The sequence below is a fragment of the Myotis lucifugus genome, unplaced genomic scaffold, assembly GCF_000147115.1.
Source record: "Myotis lucifugus unplaced genomic scaffold, Myoluc2.0 scaffold_26, whole genome shotgun sequence".
In the NCBI taxonomy this organism is placed as follows: domain Eukaryota; kingdom Metazoa; phylum Chordata; class Mammalia; order Chiroptera; family Vespertilionidae; genus Myotis; species Myotis lucifugus.
This window is the reverse complement of record NW_005871074.1, coordinates 2,697,474-2,705,247: the sequence shown is the minus strand read 5'-3', so window position 1 is coordinate 2,705,247 and position 7,774 is coordinate 2,697,474. Positions and strand designations below refer to the sequence as shown.

At 44.5% G+C, this 7,774-nt stretch overlaps 1 protein-coding gene and 1 pseudogene across 1 annotated transcript in view; one reads left to right on the top strand and one right to left on the bottom strand.

Moving 5' to 3' along the window:
* Positions 1 to 281: 281 nt before the first annotated feature.
* On the bottom strand, positions 282 to 2,063 carry LOC102430488 (annotated as a pseudogene).
* A 4,034-nt stretch (positions 2,064 to 6,097) lies between these two features.
* The window catches only part of GTF2E2 (general transcription factor IIE subunit 2), a 50,454-nt gene continuing 48,777 nt past the window's right edge, over positions 6,098 to 7,774 (top strand). Inside the window, exon 1 of the mRNA XM_023751818.1 lies at positions 6,098 to 6,723. The gene's annotated coding sequence lies outside the window, so the exon portion shown is untranslated. The remainder of the gene's footprint in view (positions 6,724 to 7,774) is intronic.

Here is a 7,774-nt window from a genome sequence, read left to right as displayed (position 1 = left end):
ATGTTTTATAAAATATACAAATTGTATTTCCTTAAAGAAGCCACCACACTTTCTACCAAAAAGTATGCGGGTGTTATAAGCATTCATGAGATAAGACATAATTGTTGTTGCATTAGTAACTTGAATCATTCTTCATATAAATTGACACTAGCCACACCCTTCTGACCTGAAATACCGAGGATGCCAATATGTAGGTGGTTTTAATTATAATAAAGGTTTATTTGAGCATCAGTGGTTGAGACTTTTGTGTATATTACACAAATAGCCATGTCCCTATAAAATTTTTTTTTCAGAATGACAGTCTCTATTATTTTTAATTCATGGAATTATAGCACATCAGATCTCCAAGCAAAAACAACAGACAAACATCTCTATGATAAAATATTCTCCTCTTCCCGATAGCTTGGAATGAAAATGAAAACGTGTTCTCTTTTTAGTGAAGAAAAACACTTCAACAAAGTGTCCAATAAAAATCAAATACCTGTCAGAATGGCTTGTCTATTGGAACTAAAGCTGGGCAACTACTCTACATTATTAAAAACTGACTTACATTAAGTCCTTTTTTTCTTTATTAAATAAGTTTTTCTCAGACATTTCAGATCTCTAAGCCTTACAGTAAAAAATGTTACTCGGTTTTTACTAGTAAATCCACAACCATAGAAGGTATATATCTTCAAGATAATACATATTTTCAAGGTGCATATGAGCATAACTAAAATTCTTAAATTGTTAACAAATCTAGGAGCACTAATTTAATATTTCATTGCAAAATATAGGTGGTCTTAAGAGCAACATGCTTAGTCAATTTTTCTTAAGCTTTTAGGCTTGGTACCAAAATATTTAAAAATTAAGAAAAAAATTACCATGACTCTGCTAATGGCTTTTCAGATGTTAATCTGCAGACAAGCTAAAATACTTATCTAACAAAGTATCCAATTATCTAACAATATTTGTCATGAACTCATAAAACAATAACACATATATAATATAAAAGTAACATCAACAAAAATAGCCATAGGAATTTTAGGTCTAGATTGAGTTTATCTAACAAGGGTAACATGAGAAATATCACGTAAGACCCAAATAAATTTCAGATACAAAGTCATATCATGTGGCTTTGTTCAAACACACCTAAAATTCAGGTTCAAATTAAATAACTAGGCTGGCTTTTTCATATCACCAGCTTTCATCAGGGCTTTGATGGCTCTTGCCCTCATCTCAAGTTCTAGCAGCTCCAGCTGCGGTGCGGAAAGCTGAACATCTTCTGGTGGAGGAACAGTTAGGGTAGCTGCTTTGGGCTCCTTTGGGCTAGACTCTGCCAGTCCCAGAATCTCATTCACACTTTTCTCAATGTCTTTCTCCAGATCATCTATCTGACCAGCTTCACTCTGGACTGTATTGTCTGCGACCTCAGGAGCAGCGGCCTCTTCATTGCATGGGCCTTCTATGTCGCTGTCATAAGCATCTGCATGTATACTGAGAACATCACTATCGCCCCCTTTGCCTTGTTTTAATTCCAGACCTTCAGGTTGCTTGTTCTCTTTCAGGGATGAAGAAGAATCTGTACAGATGTCTTGTTGACTGACTAAATCAGATCCCTTCTTCGAGCCATCATCTGCCGCCTCTTCCATATCAGAGTCCATACCATTGTCACCCTCAAGAATCTTCAATATTTCTTTTTCAGATAGGAGTTCTAACTGTTCTTGGCATAATTTTTTAATTTCTTCTACTGAACAGTTCTTTAACACGTCAGGCAGCATTTTCTTTAACTTCTTCTCTCCGATGATACAGAAGCACTGCTGAAGCATTTCTTTTTTGTCTGATAGGTAGAAACTAACTGGTTTTAATGACACAGTCAGGTCCAGACCACCTTCTTCAAGATCACTGTGCTCTGCCAAGAATAATTCTTTTTCCAAAGTTGGTGAAAGATATTTGGCTTCCTGCGGCGCCGAGCCTGGCACCCCGGAGGCCGAATCTGTGCTCCGCCGCTGCTTCCGGCGCTCGCTGGGCTCTGGGCCGCTCCTTTTGTGCCGCTTCTCCTGGGAAGACTTCTTCCCCGTCATGATGCTTGAGCTGGAACCACCGGAAAGCCCGCCGTCTCTGAAGCCACCACATAAACTTCACCCGGGCCGCCGGGGTGGGCCTCGGCGTAGCAATCTGTCCCTATAAAATTTATAAATAGTTATGTCCCACACCTCAGAGTGGGATATTTTTCCTATGCCTTCCCTAAACCCTAGTTAGAGGTTGCCTCAGAAGCAATCCAGATGGTGTCTATATTGTGTAACAAGGATGAGAAGGCAGAATGAAAATATGTATTTAATCCCAAATTGTTGGGGTCCAGCCCCAGCAGGTCCAGGGGTTCCCAAAGGTGTGGACGGAGTCGGCGAAGAAGGAGGGAATGACATAGAGGCAGCGTTCAGTCGATCATCATAGCCAGGTTCTCTAGCCAAGGTTCTCCAGCCAAGTTCTGTGTGTTATTATCTTGTTACATCTGTATTTATACCAGTTGATTTTAATCCTATCAATTTCTATTCCAAAGGTTAGGGCATTTCTTATCTCCATTCCAGGGAGTAAAGATTATGTAGCTTAAGGGTGATTGTTCATAGTTAAAGTGATTACCCGCCTGGCACTTAGTTAAGGGGTTTTATTCCCTCCCTAATTTAAGGGGAAAATCCCTATCTGGGGAAACAGCCTTTCTCGGAGAGGTGACCTTGGTTAAAATACATAGCGCCAAGAAGGGGAGCAAACATATTAAGAACAGTATGCCATATATGCCAGGTCCCTTGAAACATATGCTGTGCAGATGTTTCTTCCCTGCAGCGACTGTGTCAAGCAGCAAGGATGGACCGGCTTCCGGCACCAAATCTTGAATTTTCTGAAATCAAGCTAATTAGGGTTGAGTAGGGGAGGGAAGTTGGGCAATGATAATAACAGCTAATAGTTGGGTAAATGATGGGCAACAGAGATTGGGGAGTTTGGATTATAAAATTCTAATATTGGCATTAGAAGGCTTAACTGTCCAATATCTGTTTCAACTAGCTGATATGAGACAAGACATTGAAATAAAGGAATAATTGCCCTGGCCAGTGTCGCTCAGTTGGTTGAGAGCCACCCTGTGCACTGAAAGGTTGCTGGTTCGATTCCTGATCAGGGCATATTCCAGGGTTTCTGGCTCAGTCCCTAATGAATGGTATGCAGGAGGCAGCCGATCCATGTTTCTCTCTCTTTCTCCCTCTTCCTCTCTCTTAAATCAATATAAACATAAAAAAAAAAAGAAAAAGAAAGAAAGGAGCCCGGCCCATGTGGCTCAATGGTTGAACATTGATCCGTGAACCAGGAGGTCTCCGTTCAATTCCCGGTTAGGACACGTGCCCGGGTTACAGGCTCAATCCCCAGTGGGGGGTCGGGAGATGCAGGAGGCAGCTGATTGATGATTCTCTGTCATCACTGATGTTTCTTTTTCTCTCTCCCTCTCCCTTCTTCTCTCTGAAATCAATAAAAACATATATTTTTAAAAAGAAGTAAAGGAATAATTGTGAGCTATTGGTTAAAGTACTTAAACAAGGAGGCCATTAGACTGTGGTGGCTCTAATGCCTGGTAGCTTACATAAGCAAACTGAAACCTAAGCCAGAGTCAATACACTTGAATTTGAGAAAATGAAATTTAAGAACTACTAATCGCAACCTACCAACTAGGCTTCCCTAATAAGGCAATGGCTTGAGCTATAGCCAATCAAATACTTTCTTTGATTTGCTACAGAGTCTTAGCTATAAACACCTTTCTCTGTTGGTGGAGTATTCCTAACCTTTTTTGGTTTGGGCCTACTTGATTTTAATCTATTTTTATGCAAATAAACTTCAAATTTTTGATGTACCTCAGTCTATATTTTAATAATTCATTGAGTGCTTTCCAAGTGTAGATCTAGTTAAAAGCATTATTCTCTAATTGCTAGGCTCCATTCTCACGTGACTAGATAATGAGCATGTGTCAAAGTTTTGTTTCACACAAGTGGGCATAAAATGAAGAACACTTAAATGAGAACAGAGACTACAGAGCTTGCTATGTCAGCCACCATCACTTTGGCAGAGACTAAAGGGCAATCAGAAAGAGGGGAGGCTTTACACGTATACCTTGGAGACATTGTGGTTTCCGTTTCAGACCACTGGCGTAAAGTGAGTATGGCAATAAAGTGAGTTGTAATCTTTTTGCTGATGGTGGGTCTTGGAGTCAATATGTAAAATATGCAACACCTGTGAAGTGCAAAAAACGCGAAGCACAATAAGAAAGGGGATGCTCCTGGTATGCTGTGATTAAAGGCTGTTGGCAAGGGGAGCTGGAGGTGAAGTAACTAGAAATGGGGCATCTCTGTGATTGGTTTAGGGAGCATATTTGGTTTTCTCTTATTAGTTCTGGTGCGTGTGTTCGAGTGGGTATGTATGTGCCTAAAACAAGGAAGTTGGCAGCCTTTGAGCAAATCCTGACTATTCTGACCTGATTGCTGCAAAGGTTGTGGCTTGGTTTCTTACGTGGGTCGGAGTTTTATGATCATTTATGGTCTACCCATTGTTAATTTGTATATTAAGTCTCTTACTCTTGGTAAGGTCACCAGCAGAATGATAGAACTGATTCCACAAGGGTATGAGGAACTGGAATTTACATAGTCACTGGAGAAAAGAATGATTAACTGAAAATTGATACAATGCTGGCTCATGTTTCTTGATTTTAACCTTTGGGACTATTTTCTGTACTAGATGTTGGCTCCTTCTCCCCATTACACCTCATCAGGTTTTTACCAGTGAATATCTTGACTTACCAAGTTGTAAAACCTCGGCCCTACTAAATTGCTATTCAAAGTTAAATTTTCCTGATAGTGTCAGATGAACATCAACTGGGTTTATTACAAAAATCTTCTAGAATGAAACCAATTTTAAAAAGCCACACAATCTTTTTGGTTTTATTTCCAAAATTTGAATAAAAAATTATGTATTATCTCAAGCTCCACAACAGTCTAATGCAATTGTGGTAGTACAGTTATTCGCTGTGTTAGTACAATTATTCCTGATGAGAAAACCAACACAGGTTGAGGAGTGACCAGTACTAAGTAATTAGACGACAGTTACAGAGTAGTTGAGCACTGGTTATGCTGCGGCTTTGGGTTATACGTGAGGAGAGGACAGCCACAGAACTCGTACACACTCCAATACATTGCAGGCTGTGGCCAAGGCCAATCTTTCTCGTCGCTTTATTTCTACCCCTTTATGTTACCTCTGAATTCGAAATCCTTTTCTGAGAGAGTTCACAGGTGTGGTGGTTGGGAATTCAGAAAGGGCTTCACTCCAGGGTTTGCTACAGAGCCTTAGCTATGAACTAAGGCTCTGTAGCAACCTTTCTGGTTGGGCTGTCTTGAGCAAGCCATTTAGCTTCCCTAGTCTTCTTGTTTCCTCACTTGCAACAGAAAGAGCTGGAGCCATGTTCTTTGAAGTTTAGATGCTGGTAACAGGCATTTGCTGTAAAGTCACAAAAACCTGGCAGACAATAACCTGGAAAATCACGTTACCACTTGCGTTAAACAGATTCCAAAGCAGATCTGGTAGCTTTACATTCCTGCAAAGGAGAGATTTCCATCTTGGCGGCTGCTACTTGCCTCGCACCTGAGCCTGTTCTCCTCCCCACGCCAGCCATCCTCCCATTGCCATGGAGACCCAGAACGCTCCAGCTGGCTGATTATCCTCCCGCGGGACCCCTAGCGGAGCACGTGAGGACGCACGCGCGTTGGAGGCGGCCGGAGGCGCCGCGGTGGCTGCCGGGATTGAGGTTTGAGCAACCTGATCCGGAAGTGGTGGGCGGGGCTCCGGGCCGAGTCCCACCTCCTTCGCCGCCAGTGCACGGACCCCGGCGCGGCGGGGCAAGGCTGGGTGAGCGTTCGGGCCGGCCGGGTCGCAGACCAGGATCTGGAAGCGGCCGCCACGCGGGCGTGAGTGGCTGGCCGAGGCGGAGGCGCGGGGAGGCGGCGTAGGTCGCGTGGGGCGACCCTCCTCGCTCAGGTAGGGGCTGCCGCCGCCGGGCGGGGGGCGCGGGTTCCGGCCTGTTGTTCCTCCGGACGCCGCCTCCGGCGGGGCGAGCGCGGTTTCCACCCTCCGGGTGGCTGGGGCTGCCGTGCTCTGCGCGAAACACCTCCACACCCGAACAACTTCTTGGGAGCATTGTCTGAGGCCGGCGGTGTAGGGAGCAAACTTTTGGGTCGGAAGGGGGAATTCGCGGTGAGCCTCGTCCTCGCCCCCAAGTTGTACCTTAGCAGGAGCTGAGCGGACCCTGTGTGTGGAGTTCGGGGAGCCACGGTGTCCCGCCAGCTAAAGGCTGTGATGTAGATGCTCGTCCGCGGACTGTTGTTTGTTGTAAGCTGCCTTTTGGAGACCTCGTGTCTAATGGTGGTTTTCTGCAAAGCCTAAAGGTGTTCTCGGAACGACACGCCGCGGTCCATTTCTCTCCCACCTTTGGGCTGTAAGCAGCCCCTTCTCAGCCTGCCGCCCATTCATCGCAGGGTCCTTGGGTGCCGGTGGCACCTCGGAGGCTTAGGCAGCGACCGAAGCCCAAGAGGAGAGTGGAAAGGTTGAAGGAAGCCGAACGATGTTACGGGAAAGAACGTGGAGTCAGGAGATTGTGACTTAATGTTGGCTTCTCGGTGTCCGTGACACGTGGACACGTGAAGTCCCAGAGTGGTGGTGTGTTTTCTTTCAGTGTAACAGGGGCAGGGGGGTGTGCCCTGTGGACCACACTTGTAAAACTCGGCCAATAGTGAGGGGTCTTCTAATGGAAGGAGGCAAAGTTGGACGGAGCTTTCGTTGGCGATAGCCAGTAGGCTTTCTGCTCCGGGCCTTTGACTGTGATCGTGTCACACCTTTTACACACGGGACTTTACCAGCGTTTTAGGTGTGGAGTAAGGAGTCATAAAGGCCACCAAAACCAAGGACTGGATCCGGATCGGAGCCTCCTTACTCCCGAATCAAGTGCCCGTTGGGCCACCATGCTGGGAACGGCCTCGGAGCGCCGAGAGAGAAATCCTGGCCTTCCAGAAGCGTGCATTTGAGAACAGGAAAGCATTGAGCACCTCGCTTACCAGCAGTAAATAAATAACATGTGACCCAGTGTTTTAGAGGCTTAACCAGTGACTCAGGTGTGGATCGTGGAGCACTGATTTAGGAGTTAGGCTATTTGGGTTCTGGTCCAAGGACTTCCAGCTGATGTGACCTTAACCATAACTCTTCAGAGTTTACATTTTAAAAGAATAATTAAAATGGATACCTTTGATCTCATAGGGGTCCTGAGGGTCAAATGCTATAAGCACTTAGGTCTCCTTCAACTGTAAGGCTTTTTATTTAAGTTTGTGTTCAAATCATGCTTCAGAGCCTGGGTTAATCACCTGTTTTTACAAGGTGAAATAAACAGATGCTTCCTGTTTTAGGCTTGTCTCCTCTCTCTCTCTCTCTTTTTTTTTTTTAAATATATTTTATTGATTTTTTACAGAGAGGAAGGGAGAGGGATAGGGAGTTAGAAATATCCATGAGAGAGAAACATCGATCAGCTGCCTCCTGCACATCTCCTACTGGGAATGTGCCCTCAACAGAGGTATATGCCCTTGACTGGAATCGAACCTGGGACCTTTCAGTCCGAAGGCCGACGCTCTATCCACCGAGCCCGGTTAGGCTGTAGACAGCATTCTTTTATTTTTTTTATTTTTTTTTTGCTAAAAGCTAAAAGTATACAAAGGGTATT